General features: G+C 33.6%; 1 long non-coding RNA gene across 1 annotated transcript in view; it reads right to left on the bottom strand.

The window, feature by feature from the left end:
* The window catches only part of LOC131382491 (uncharacterized), a 58,223-nt gene that overhangs the window by 30,326 nt on the left and 13,323 nt on the right, over positions 1 to 14,574 (bottom strand). The window contains exon 2 of the long non-coding RNA XR_009212013.1: positions 7,779 to 7,903. This is a non-coding gene — a long non-coding RNA (uncharacterized LOC131382491). The remainder of the gene's footprint in view (positions 1 to 7,778; positions 7,904 to 14,574) is intronic.

Here is a 14,574-nt window from a genome sequence, read left to right as displayed (position 1 = left end):
TGAATAGACTTTTTTTCAAAGACAGTATTCACAAGTGACCAATAAGGACATTAAAAGATATTCAACATTACTATTTATTAGTAAAATACAAAACAAAACCGTAATGAGATACCACTTTGCACCCATTAACATGGCTATTATAAAAAAAGAAAAAAAACACAGTTAAAAAATAACAACTGTTTTGGAGTATGTGGAAAAATTAAAATTTGTATACATTGCTATGGGAAGGTAAAAATCGTGCAGTCACTGTGGAAACCAGTAAGGCTGTTCCTCAAAATATTAAACATAGACTTACCATATAACCAGCAATTTCACTTCTGGGCATATACTCCAAAGAATTGAAAGCAAGGACTCAAACAGATATTTGTACACCAATCTTCATAGCAGCATTATTTACAATAGCCAAGTGATACAAACAGCACAAATGTCCACCAATAAATAAAAAGGCAAAATGTGGTATATGTATAATAGAATATTATTCAGCCTTAAAATGAACTGAATTCTGATACATACTGAAATATGGATAAAACTTGATGGCACTATGCCAACTATGCAAGACAGAAAAGTACAAATGTTGTATGACCCTATTTACATGAGATACCTGAAATATTAAAATTCATAGAAACAAAGTAGAATAGTAGTTACAAGGGGTTGGGAAGGGGAATGGGGAGTTATTGGTTAAGGGATACCAAGTTTCAGTTTGAAATGATGAAAAAATTCTGGAGATAGATAATGGCGATGGTTGATGCAATGAAGATACAACAACGTGAATGTACTTAATGCCACTGAACTGTACGCTTAAAAAATGTCAAAATGGTAAATTTTATGTTACATATATTTTACAACAATAAAAACAATTTTTAAAAACTACCTGATTTAAGGTAGTCTCTTTCCACGTTCCTTGAACTGAGAAATTTTGTCACTTTCCAAGTCCCCTCTCTTAAAAACATTTGTTAAATTCACAGAAATTATTTTATAATACGAAGCCCCATTTGCAGTATACATGTAAGTGATTTACAAAAGAAAACACAAGTAGTATGAGGAAATAGGTGGTATTCTCTAGGTTGTGGCTTAAATTTTCTTATCTCTCCCTAGAAAAGTAAAAGTGGTCTTTAAGGGCTGCCCTCACTACAGCGCTACAAAAAATAAATAAACAACTCTTGGGCAGGTGCCTAGACATCTTGCAAATTAAAAGAAAACACATTTTTAGGGCTTTCATGGATTTTTTTCCAGTAGTAAACATGAAGAGTATTATTTAAGACTGCTTATACTTGACAAAGACTTTATACTTGAAAGTCTGATCTTTGTTTAAATGCAAAGAAAAAAAATTCTTGACAAAGTTTCACTACTATTCAAAATCTGCTTGAATATAAAAACATATGCCATCGTTCCATGATTTTCCTGAGTGAATATACAATAATACTGAAAGAGAAGAAAATATATTTGAATTACACCGCCTCACAAAGTGATGTCCCAAAGTAGAATGAAATAATTTGTAGCAAAATGTGTTGTGGCTAGCTTAAAATAGTTTTATATTATAGAAATATATGAAAGGCATAAGTTTAAATAACAATCTTAAAAAGTTCAATTCATAATAGTGACCAATACATAAAATTTATAGCAAACTTAATGTGTTAGTACAAAGGAAATCAAGATAACTAGCATCTGGAATAAGAAATGTGTAAAGATTGTATAATTTTGATTACAGAATGCATGACTTATGTTCCATTATCCAGTCTTTTCTACTTCTATGTGGTGCTTTCAGTTTAGTCACACTGGATTTCTTTTAATACATTTAACTTACTTTCTCCATTGTGATTAATAGAAGTAAATCAAGACTTTTCATGTTCATTTGTTTTTCAGAGAAAAAAAGTAATGTAACATTTTTTCTAAATAATTTCCTAAATATGAATGTATTAATTATAATTTCATGACTATTGCCTATTTTTAAGAAATTAAATTTATATGCTGCAAGGATTACTTTCATCACTTAATGTTGAGTAAACATTCTATTAGGAGAATTGTTTATTCAGGCTTGTATATTTTCAAGTGATGTGTCTATCATTGTTTCAGTGTTTTGAATGTAAAATACATTGTTTGTTCTTATGGCTACTATTTTTTTTCCATGGAAATTTTAATGCTTATCTCTGGAAAAAAAGCTCTAAATTTGTTGACTAAAACATAAAATTAACCTAAAACACTGAAATCTGATTTTATTTATTATAGAATGTGAGTCTATCTATCTCTACATACAGACAAGACAAGACAATCTGCAAATATGATAGTTTGTGCAAGGAGTGAAATGGAAGTACAATGATGCATATTTGCCATCTGAATCAGTGATCTAATGACTCATACTTTGCTTTCCATTATGTAGTATCATCAAATGGTTTTATTTAGTTACTGATTGAATCACATTATATTAAAAAGGAGTACAGTAACCACTAGAAAAACCAATAGTGATGTTCCAGACCAAGCACTTTGTGAAATTTATAAATATTATCCACAAAAACAAAAAAGCTCAAACCACAAAGACATAATTAAAAGTTGTAATATTTGTTTAAGAAAGGGATGATTTACCTTTTTATTTGGAGTTGTATAAATCAAGTCACAATATGGATTATAAATACACCCCCAAATAAAGCAGAAACAATAGCAAATTTATTTAAACAAAACACATTAATGGATTTTACTGTGAAGGATAATAGCATGACTTTAGTGCATGAGGATTGATACTCTTTTTACATCAGTGTGGAAATCTTGATGAATTTATGTACAAATTAACATTTGGCCTAGATTTATTATGGATTCCAGGCAGATTATTTTACCAAATTAAAAACTATGACTTTTAATGATGACTAGAGAAGTAATACTTGCATGCAAATCCATCTAACATTCAAAGAGAACATCTGAGATTTAAAAAGCTATGCAGTTTTGATTCAATATTGAAGTAAATTTTAGAAACTTTAGTATGAACAAAATTCCTCACGTAATTTTCTAGCAATCAATGAGAAGAATTGGCAGGAACTGCAGATTATGTATTTCCATTCTAAATTGGAGTGAATGTCAAGGCAAACTTGAAAAAAAAAAGGTTATGGTTTTGTGTTTGTATATTTGCTTGTTTTTAATTAGGGCTATGTGAAAATACGCTTCTATGATACTAAGAATGTCAGAAAATATTACTTCTATAATTATAATAGCTTTAACAAAGGAATGCCATGAAAAATTTCTAATGTCCTTAATAGTCATGAATTCACAAGCATAACATCACCATATTTTATATACAGAATGATCATTTTAAAAAAAAATTTAGGATAACAGGATCATTAAGATAATAATTGCATTTATATTGTGAAATATTCAATTCTTTCAGGAAAATGTCAGAAAACACATAGGTACGTTTTGAAGAATAAAAAGACCACTCTTCTACTCAATATCAAAGTTAAAAAGTGATAAAATAACTTTGAAGGCTTCACAATTTCATTTCTCCCAAGGCCTAAAGATTCCACTGTTCCATCTTCTAGTTCATTAATTCTTGCTTAGGACACGGATAATCTTGCTTAGTTTTGTAAAAACTGCAGTGAAAGCCAACTGTTACACTTTTTATTGTTATTTTATTATTTTTAAGTATTTTTATTGTTCATAGATTCCTTGCATATAATCTTAAGCTTTGAACAGGTAATTATATTTATTTTATTATCTTTGTCTAATTATATAATTATATGAAGTAGCTGTGTATTTTCTTTTTTTTTTTTGGTTTTGGTTTGGTTTGGTTGTTTATGCAACTCATGTTGCATTTTTGCTCTCTGTAAATAGATATTTTGACTATAGCTTTGTTGTTTTCCTTAAAAATTGATTTTAGGGCTTTTTCATGACCTTTAGTAGAACTGGGTTCCTTTGAGATGACATGCACGCCAAGCACCTGAATGTACCTTGCAAGATTTCCGAGTCCTAATTTTTGACTTCTTGACCTCATACAAGTAGTGAATTTTGGCTGCAAAGCTGCATTATAAGGAATGTATGAATATAAATTCTCAGTTATGTTTTTCACATGTCTGTTTATTACCCTTCTTCATATTTGACATTCCAACTGATAGCAAGTTACAAAGGAATTAATATTCCATGTGGTACCCAAGGAGTATATTTCACATTCCCACTTAACATTCAGAGTTCTGGCTTAGGTTTTGAGGGATTCCTTTGATACCCCACTGTGGGTGGTCTGTGCGTGGGCCTTGTCCCTTCCCTGTGGTGCTTTAAATAATTGACTCCAAGTTCACAGGGTCTGGGAGACCTCAGATGAAACCTGGCTGCAGGAAAATACTTTTATTCCCTGACTCATCTCTCCACTCAAGTCTCTGACCTGAAATCATCTGACATTATTATTATATAACTAACGATTTTAAGGCAATATATTTTATATTTTATCCAGAACTATTAGTTTTTTCAGTACAGGTACCAATCCGAGTGCTATCCAGTCATATTAGGAGAAACATCTGTTCAGATATTTTTGTCTGTTGGTTTTAAGACTGGTAATGTTTAAAATAATGTAATCAGTGTTAATTTTATTATTCTCTACCAGCAAATTATTTTCTTTATTCGTTATAGAATTTAAGACTATTATTATTAGTGAGCACTATTACTACCATATTTAAACACTAACATAAAAGCTGACAAACTATTCTTCAAAGATAATGGAATCCAAGGGTATATAAGGAAATCAACATACATCAGCTTGCCATGTTAAAACATGAAAACATCCACGTACTATGCCTTGGCATGTACTATGCCTCTGAGTTTGGTGTGCGATTTAATCTTAATCTATAGGAAGGACTAAATCTTTGGTGCATATTTTATTCCCCAAACCAAATAATTTCTGCTATTCCTAGATAATCATAATTCTTTTATGATTTTTAATTTACTAGAGATAAAGAATAAGAAAAAACTTTGTTGATTTAAAGCCCAAGCCATCGATCATGGAGCAAGCCATTGAAGCTTAGGTAGAAGGCTAAGTATTATAATAAAATAATAATATTTTAAAATGATATATTATGTTTTACTCTCATTGTTAATATTTTTGAGGGTTTAATGATGTAATTTATATTTGTGAAGCACTGATGATCCTGAAAATTTGAAAACCTTCCTCTAAAAAAACATGTACATTCTTTTTCTGGATGGGTGATTCATGATGTAAGCAAACACCCACGTGTTTATGTGTTCAGTCTTATACTCTACTGACTTTTGATCCATTAATTTAATTTTTAGATTAAATTCAACTTTCTCTATTCATATATGTGAAATACATAATAAATTTTATTTATCTATATAATGGAAAAGGTGTATCTTAGTTATTTCAAATCAGGATTAACTGAATGTATCAGGAGCCTTCATAACTTACCACAGAAGATGGTACTTCATCAATAGTGTTTACTTAAAAGTCTTTGACTTCTAGGAAGCTGACTGGTTCAGGGGTTTATTAGTCTGCTGATAATGTCAGAATAATTTTTCACGTTCACTTAGAGTGGAAGCTATTCAGAAAAGATGCTTGCTGGGATTTGAACATAATGGATTTTTCTAATTCACTCCCACACTTGCCACCCACATATTTTCTTTCTGTTATTTCACAGATGAAATTAGAGCCACAGTCAAGAGTTTATAATTAAAGTGACATTGTTATTGTGTTTATATTATACCCAAAACAATGATCAAAGATTAACTAAAGGTCAAGACACAATGTGTTAGAAAACAAGCAAACACACACACACACACACGCTAAACTAGCAATTAAGGTTAGCAGCATATAATTGGAAAAATTCATTCTCGGTGATGGGAGAATCTACTACAACTGAATGTGAAAATGAAAGGTGATGGTGACAGAAATTAATTTTGTTCATATTATGAGCATTTATAGCAGACAGAGCACCAGGCAAGATCATAGAGTGGCAAAAATTGAAAGCACAAAAGACTTATTAAGACCATCAGGTTCATCTCACACTCAGTAAAAGCTTGCTTATAGTAAGAATCATGAGGGAGGCTGAGGCAGGAGAATGGCGCGAACCTGGGAGGCGGAGCTTGCAGTGAGCCGAGATTGCGCCACTGCACTCCAGCCTGGGCAACAGAGCAAGACTCTGTCTCAAAACAAAAAATAAATAAAAAATAATGATGAATGGTTCTTAGTCTTCCCTACTTTTGAAATATTTTGAGAAGCAAGACATTTCTTCTTTCTATTTCAGTTCAGTACAGTCCCAGGCTAACACAAACATGCCCAATGTGTGTACCTGGAGCTCCACAAAAAATTATTCATCAAACATAGCCAATTCTGCCTCTTCTGTTCTTTTGGATAGCTTTTCTCACTGTCAAAATGGTCTCTATGTAGTTTCTAGAATATTTTCTCCAATTCTTCTAGGTCATAACGAAGGCCATGAAGCATTTCCTCATCTCTATAATTTTTTTTTTTTTTGCTTTTTAAAAATTTTTATACTTTTTTATTTTGAATTAATACTAGACTTAGAAAAAGGTTGCAAAAATAGTAAAGATACCTCCCTTATATATTTCCTCCATTTTCTCTAATGTTAATGTCTTAACCATAGCACACTTGTCAAAAGTAGGAAATTAATATTGTTACAGTATTATTTTTTAAACTACAGAGTTTATTGAAATGCTGTCAGGTTTTCCACTATTGTCCTCATGTTGAATACCTGTACCTAGTTATGTGTGAGTGGATTTCCTGAAAGTAAGTATAGCTAGAGATATTTATCTGGGAGTCATAAACATATAGAGTAATTAAAGCCATGATTTTGGAGGAGATCTCCTAGAAAGTGAATGTAAATACAAAATGAGTTATCAAAATACTGATCGCTAAAGTCATCTATCATTTATAAACTGGGAAGATGAGACTTTATCAAATAGACTGAATGGGTCTATCTGGTGAGTTTTGAAGTAAACCAAGTAGGATGTCACTGAGGATGAATGAAAAAGGGTGTGTGTGTGTGTGTGTGTGTGTGTGTGTGTGTGTGTATGTATGTGTGTGTATCAGGTATAGAGAAAAACATTGATGATGCAAGAAAAAAAATTTACTAATTGTGAGAAAGAGTCCTTGAGTAAAAAATATGGGATTTGATTTTGTGTTTACAAAACATAGCCGGGCACGGTAGTTCACACCTGTAAACCCAGCACTTTGGGAGGCCAAGGTGTGTGGATCAGTCGAGGTCAGGAATTCCAGGCCAGCCTGGCCAACATGGTGAAACCCTGCCTCTACTAAAAATACAAAAATTAGCCAGGCCCCACGTGGTGGGTGCCCGTATCCCAGCTACTCCGGAGGCTAAGGCAGGAGAATTACTTGAACCCAGGAGGCAGAGGTTGCAGTGAGCCAAGATCATGCCACTGTACTCCAACCTGGGTGACAGAGTGAGACTCAAGAAAAAAAAAAAAAGGTGGAGTGTTCAATCATTTAACTAGAAGAAAAATCTATGTTTATGGGTACAGACCTAGGTAGGAGGTGGGTAATAGAGTCCCAGCTACTCGGGAGGCTGAGGCAGGAGAATGGCGTGAACCCGGGAGGCGGAGCTTGCAGTAAGCAGAGATCACGCCACTGCACTCCAGCACTCCAGCCTGGGCCACAGAGCGAGACTCTGTCTCAAAGAAAAAAGAAACAAAAAACAAACAAAAAGCAAGATTACCAGATGAGAGTGAGGACTTGGGAAATGGGTCCAAAATAAGTGCCACATAACATAAGCAGTTTTAAGGATCAGAGGCTCAACACACCGAAGGTCATTTCTTACCAACAAGTTGTCCAGATAGTCTTCTTTAAGCTAATCTATTGGGTGGATCTCTTCCAAATGGTCCTTAGATTCAGCCTCTGTCCAAAATGTGGCTTCATAGATTTCATCGTGGAGCTTTGTCCAGGCTGCAGGAAAGATCAATAGCGAAAGTGTGAACAAGAAACACAAATTCTTAATCAAAAAGTGACTCATCGCCTGTACTCACATTTCATTATCTAAAACAGGTCACTTGTCTCCACCTAACTGTGACAAGGCCAATAAATATAGTTCAGTTCTACAACCAGGAGGAGGAAATGACTTTCATAAGTACATAGCTCATTTCTGCTACAGTAGGGTTCAAGGTTTGAGGAGAAAAACGGATGTAACATGTTAATTTAAGTCATTAGGAAAATAGAAATTATTAGCTATAGGGAAGTTGCCGAGTAGTACAAAAGTCTCTGTTGAGGTTGGTAGTTTTAAAGTGGGAACATTTAATATGGTTTGATATTAGTTCTTAAAGTTGTGATCATGGTTTTAAAGTTAGAGTAGTCAGTAATATGACTACTGTGGTAATGTTTCTGCCTGTAAGAAACAGGAAGTGAGTTGGATTTAGCCACATTAAATTTTTACCTGGAAGCCTCAAGAGAGAGAAGCAAGAAACTTGAGGGAATAGCAGATGGGTAATTATAAAATAAATTATAACATCCAAAACCAATAGAGAAGAATGTAAGGACAAAACCTCAGTGACTTTGAAAAGTTTGTAGGGTCAACAGATTTATGGTCCCAGAGATATTTAAAGCAAAACTAAAACAAAAATTATTGCAGTCAGGGACCAGAGGGAATGCGGTAGACACACAGGATTTGTGCGTTAATGAAGTGCTTGTAATGGGTATGACAATGAGAGGTGAGTTAAAGGAGAAGAGCATCAGAGAGGAAGACACTGAAAGTGTTCCCTATGTGAACATCAAAATAATAATTAATTATGGCAGGAGAAATAGAGGGAGTGGCAATGCTTCAGGGGCTAAAATCTTCCAGTTTTGACAGGGAGGGCATGGGGTCTGTGAATTGACATATGATTTTCAGAGGAACTGAATGTTTCGTAGAGTAGAGAGGGTGTATGAACATGACAGAGAAGGATGAGGAAGACATTTGCCTCCAGGCAAAGTGATATGCTTGAAAGCAAAAACAACCATCACTAGATGACTGCATGGAAAGCAGTCTTGGGGCACAGTAGTAATTTTGTTTAAAATAAGAGGATAAATCAACACTGCAAATAAGGAATTTTCTTGATGAAATAGTATGGATTTCAATGGATTTCACAAAGATTCTTGATTGTACAGAGGTGTGACATTGGGTCAGGTAAGGCAATTTTCAGTTTTATTCCAGGATAAGAGTCTTGTTAATGAGGGATAACATTTAGGAAAGTAATTAATTTCAGCAGCTTTGAGCAGTTAGCTGTTATTTTATCTGTTTTCCCAACTATCCCTTGAGCACAATCCCTTTGGATACGTGGGGGTTTAATCTCACAAAGTCATAGACACACACACACACACACACACAAAATCATAAAAGTAATATGATGTGGTATGTAAATCATATGTAGCATCAACATATTTGAGAAGCCAGAATATAAACCAATAAAAATGGCCTTAATGCATTATTAAGGCCAAAATGTTTTAATAAAGAGAAAAATTAGCTTATATAAGCATTCGAGGTTTTTTTGTGTTTTTGTCAGTAGTCTTATCCTGAAGGAAGAAAAATTATTATCTAAGTCAATTGATTCCTTTTCTCATAATTATAATAATCAGCAGAGCAGTTAGAAATACTTGAGAATCCTCCTAGTGATATAAAACTTCAGAAACTATAATATTCATCTTATTAAATTTACTAACAAGTCTCCAAAGAGAAACAGCTATGGTTTTAATAAATGAAGGCCTAGTATCATATATAGGGAATGCATATCACAGACTTAATTAATGTTTATGCTAATTGGTCTTTACTAGTGGGATATTAAATCTTGTATGATAATTAGATAAAAATATTAATAATAAAAATATAAATATTTCATTAAGATTATTAAGATTGAAATCATACAATACTTATAGATTGGTGTTGTAGGCTTTACTGATAGTAATCACGGCCAGTTCTTTGTCATTTCCAACTATGGTTGGTTGTGCTAAATGCTTGTTTTGAAAATGCAAATTTGTTCCAACTTGATTGACGTAGTAGGAACTATTTGAGCAAAATGAAGTTTTTGCATTTGCTTATGTGCAAACTCTTCCTGAGAAACATTAGGTGCACACATAAAACTCTACCCAGATGAATGAATACAAGTAGGAATTATGCAAACTGCATACTCTTCAAATATCTGCTACCTACTTCCATTAGTGGTACAGGTTAAAACTTGAAATGGTCTGAATATTTGTGCGAGTCCAAACCTCATATATTAAAATCCTGATGCCCAAGGTAATCATATTAGAATTGAGGGTCCTTGGGAGTTGATTACTTCATGAGGGAAAGAGCCTTCAGGCTGAGATGACCGCCTTTATAAAAAAGGCCCCAGAAAAACCCTCACCCTTTCCTTCCACTATGTGAGGACACCACGAGGAGGTGCTATTTGTGAAACAGAAAGTGAGCTTTCACTAGATACTGAATCAGCTGAAACCTTAATCTTGGACCTTCTAGACTCCAGAACTGTGATAAATACATTTTGGTTGTTTATAAGCCACCTAGTTTATGGTATTTTGTTATAGCAGCCCAAAAGGACTAAGACAGTCCTATTTCATATAACCCTCTTTCCACCCCCTACAAGATGCTATTATTCTGACCCACACATCTGCAAGTAAACCTTAGATCTGTTTCAAGGTAAAATTCCATTATTCTTGTAGTATTTATGTGTTTTTTAACCGTAAAATTACATTATTATTTTTAATAGTACCTACATTTTTTATTTTTTTATCAGGTGTCAATTATGAAGTTTTTGAGAGCTTGTTTTCCTAACCCCATTTCTTTACATAAACCCTGTGGTTTGTATTTCATAATTTTACATAGTGTGGTAATTTTAAGGAAGAACTAACTATACTGGAAATTTCCACTTTTCAACCTCCTTTCAGTAATTTGGGCAGTATTATGTAATACATTTTGGCTAATGGGCTGTGGACAGAAGTAACATGTAACTTCTAGGACAAAGTATAAGATCACAGGCACACAACCTTCCAATTGTCTCTGATCCTGCTTCATTAGTGTGGGAGGACTAGTGTTCCAGATGGTGCAGCAATAAGAGGGTGGAACCCCTGTCAACTAGATCATTGCATCTGTGCATGAAAGACACTGTCTTTTAAAAATATTTGAGAACATAATCAGATTTTATATGAAAGAAAAATAAACATTTATAGTGTTAAACTACTGAGATTGTGAAATTGTCTCCTACTGAAGCATAGCATAGTATTTTGACTTGTATAGGAGGGAAAACCATAATCCATGAATTTGGGGTGTAGAGTGTTTCACCATACATCGATGTATGGATTTTTAATATTCATCTTTATTAATTTTGCTTTGAATGCATACACGGTGCTCTGTATGCAAAATGTTCTGCAGTTTTTACTAAATACATCATAGTAAATATTGTGACTTCTCATCACTCCCTGCCCTCACACTGTACAACTTCTTACCCTTAGAGCCATAAAATGAGAGTCAGGTCAACTGTCTTATGTGACTATTTCAGTATCTCATGTGTGAAGGATGAGAAGAAAAGGATTTTACTTTGCTTATGAAGAAATGGAGGCAGCTGTCCCTCTTTTCTCCAGAAACAGTCTACTCCTTACTCTGGCTCTTCGTTAAATAAAAAAAATCTCTTCAGGAGCAAGATAGCCCTTTTGTTCTTCTTCTTTTACTGCATATAGATATCTCTAACTTTCTTGGCTCAATTGCTCCTTGAAATGAGAATAACAAGAAGGTTAGCCACTCCAGTCTTCTTGGCACTTGGGGGCTAAACATTTGTCCTCCTAGAGATAAGAGAAGAGTTATTATTTTGGGAGGGTAAGAGCAATTAGCTATACAAATGGCTACAGATAGAATTTTCATGCTATGTGAAGAGTCTAAGGAGATAGATTCTAGCCATATCTATTAATGAAGCAAAGAAGAATCTCCATTTTTGTAACCAGATAAAAAAAATCACCATGATTAATTTAAAATAAATCAAACTAAATTTTATACATGCTCTGACAAAGTTGGCAAATTATGTTCTTATTGAGATAGGATTTAATAATTTTGTACTCCAGACAGAAACAAGTGTTATTTAAGCAAACACTATAAAAGTCTGTTTTTAAATTTTCCAAGAATAACTTCTTGTTTCTGACAATATTAGTAGTAGCTGATAGTGTCCAAATGCTAACTTTGGGCTACATACAATTTTATGGGCTGTTTTCTATTAACTTATGTATTCCCCGCAACCCAATAAGGTGGGTACTAATAACAGTCCCATTTAATCTGTAATACAACTGAAGTAAAGAGAAATTTGTCCAAGTACACACATTTAGCAAAATCTGTAGTTACAGTCTGATCATAAATCCAAATCTGATTCCATTCCCTTAATTATACTCTACTACTCTGAGGCAGTATGTCCTATTGTCTCTCCCTGTTGCCTATTCAACCCAAGAGATTTTATTAAAAGGACATGGAAGTTAATGGTTCAGTTGAATTAACAACAATTTTGATCGTGACCAAGGCAACTGTATATACAATTTTAATATTTGCAATAAGAAACCCAATGGATAGGTCAAAGAGCAAAATGAATACAGCTAAATCATAAATCAGAAATGGATAAAGAGAAAATTGCTGTAGCTTGAATTCATGTTTCTCTCCAAAATTCATGTATTAAGTCTCAGATGGTGGTATTAAGAGGTGAAGCCATTTGGCAGGTAACTAAGCCATTGGCATCTGCCCTCATGAACGGATTAGTGCTCTTTTAAAAGAGGTTGAAGGAAGTTCCCTGATGCCTTTTGATGCCTTTTTCTCTTCAGTCTTCACCATGTGAGAACATAAAGTCTGCATATTTTGCCCTATGAAGATGCAGTAAGAGGTACTGTTTTGGAAGCAGAGAGCAGTCCATGCCAGACACAATCTGCCAGCACCTTGATCTTGGATTTCCAGGCTCCAGAACTGTGAGAAATAAATTTTATTGCCTATAAATTAGCAAGTGTGGCTTTTTTGTTATAGTGTCATGAATGGACTAAGATGAAATGTGAACATGAGGTAAAGAGATACAAAGGATAGAAATAAAGGTATTTCCTTACACGTAAAACAACTTCCAGGAAAAAAGAGAAATAAAACATATATATGTGAAAAAATAGTGACAAAGAATTTCCATAAAAAAGAAAACTGTGAGACTTCATATTTTAAAAATTAATGGAATGCTAAGTGGCGTGCATAAGAAGGAATTCAGAGCTGAAAACAATACAGCCGAATTAGAAAAAATCAAAGACAAGGATGAAATTGTAAAATCTTCCAAAGAGTGAGAATTATAAAAGAAAAATAATGAGATAGAAAGTGCTCTTGGTACAAACATTGAATATAAAAAGGCAATGGGGTCATATTTCCAAAATGTCAAACGAAAATAACTTTAAGCCTAGAATTTCATATCTAGTAAAATTATAATTTAATTATGAAGACAAAATGAATATGTTGAGTCATATTAACATTGGAAATTCAACTAAGGAATGTTTTTGAAAATGCACCTGAAGAAAAATATCCTAATAGAATAAGGAAGGAGAATTCAGGATATTATAAGATTCTCATGACGGTAATTAAGAATTAAGTTAAATGAAGTTGCTATTGTATGAATAAGGAGTCACATACACACAAAAAAAGATAGACATAAAAATGCTAAGATAGGTTCTATGTGATAAAAACATAAAGGGGTGGGGCTTGTCTTCATCAGTAGTGGGCCGCTAGGACAATATACCACAGACTGGGTGGCTTAAACAATAAACACTTACTGCTTTCAGTTCTGAAGGCTGTTAAGGCCAGGGTCAAAGTTCAGCTGATTCAGTGTCTGGTGAAGGCCGTTTTTCTGGTTTGCAAGTGGTCACCTTCTTGCCATATCTTTGCATGGCAGAGAGAGGGCTATGGTCTCTCCCTCTTCTTATATGGACACAAATCCCATCCATGGCGGCTGCACCCTCATGACTGCATCTAAATATAATGACTTACCTCCTAAAGGCCACATCTCTAACTACCATTACACTTGGGATTAGGGCTTCAACAGGTAAATTTTGGGAGGACACAAACATTTAGTCTATAGCAGGGTCGGGGGAAGTACAGAGAGGTAAAAATGTGATAACAGGATGAATTTAATTAAGACTGAAATTTTGGAAAATTAGAATTATATATATATTAATTTAAAACCACATGTTTAATGCCAATTTAAGTATCACCACTTCAAGAATAAAATTTGAACATACAGATTTGAAACAAGCAAAAGAAAAACTAAGATAGACACAAAAATAAATTATAACAATACTTTAAATAATAATGTTAGAAAGCATGACATCAGAGGGTTGACATAGCTAACAAAAATATTCCATAAAATAAAGGTAAACGTTGTAAACTCATTGTTAAAAAGGCAGAGACACAGAGCTTAGGCTATATCAAACAAAATCTGGTAGTCTGATCTCTATAAGAGATACAGTTAAAAGCAAAGTTAAAAGATACAGCTAAACACTATCTACAAGTGTTTAAACCAAAAACCTAAACAGGGCGTATCAGGTAAAGGTGATACAAAAGAATGCTGTGGTAGAATTTTTAAATCAGAAAATTT

This window comes from Hylobates moloch, unplaced genomic scaffold, assembly GCF_009828535.3.
Source record: "Hylobates moloch isolate HMO894 unplaced genomic scaffold, HMol_V3 SCAFFOLD_31, whole genome shotgun sequence".
Classification (NCBI taxonomy): domain Eukaryota; kingdom Metazoa; phylum Chordata; class Mammalia; order Primates; family Hylobatidae; genus Hylobates; species Hylobates moloch.
The sequence above is the reverse complement of the archived record's forward strand: the minus strand, read 5'-3'. Positions and strand labels throughout refer to the sequence as shown.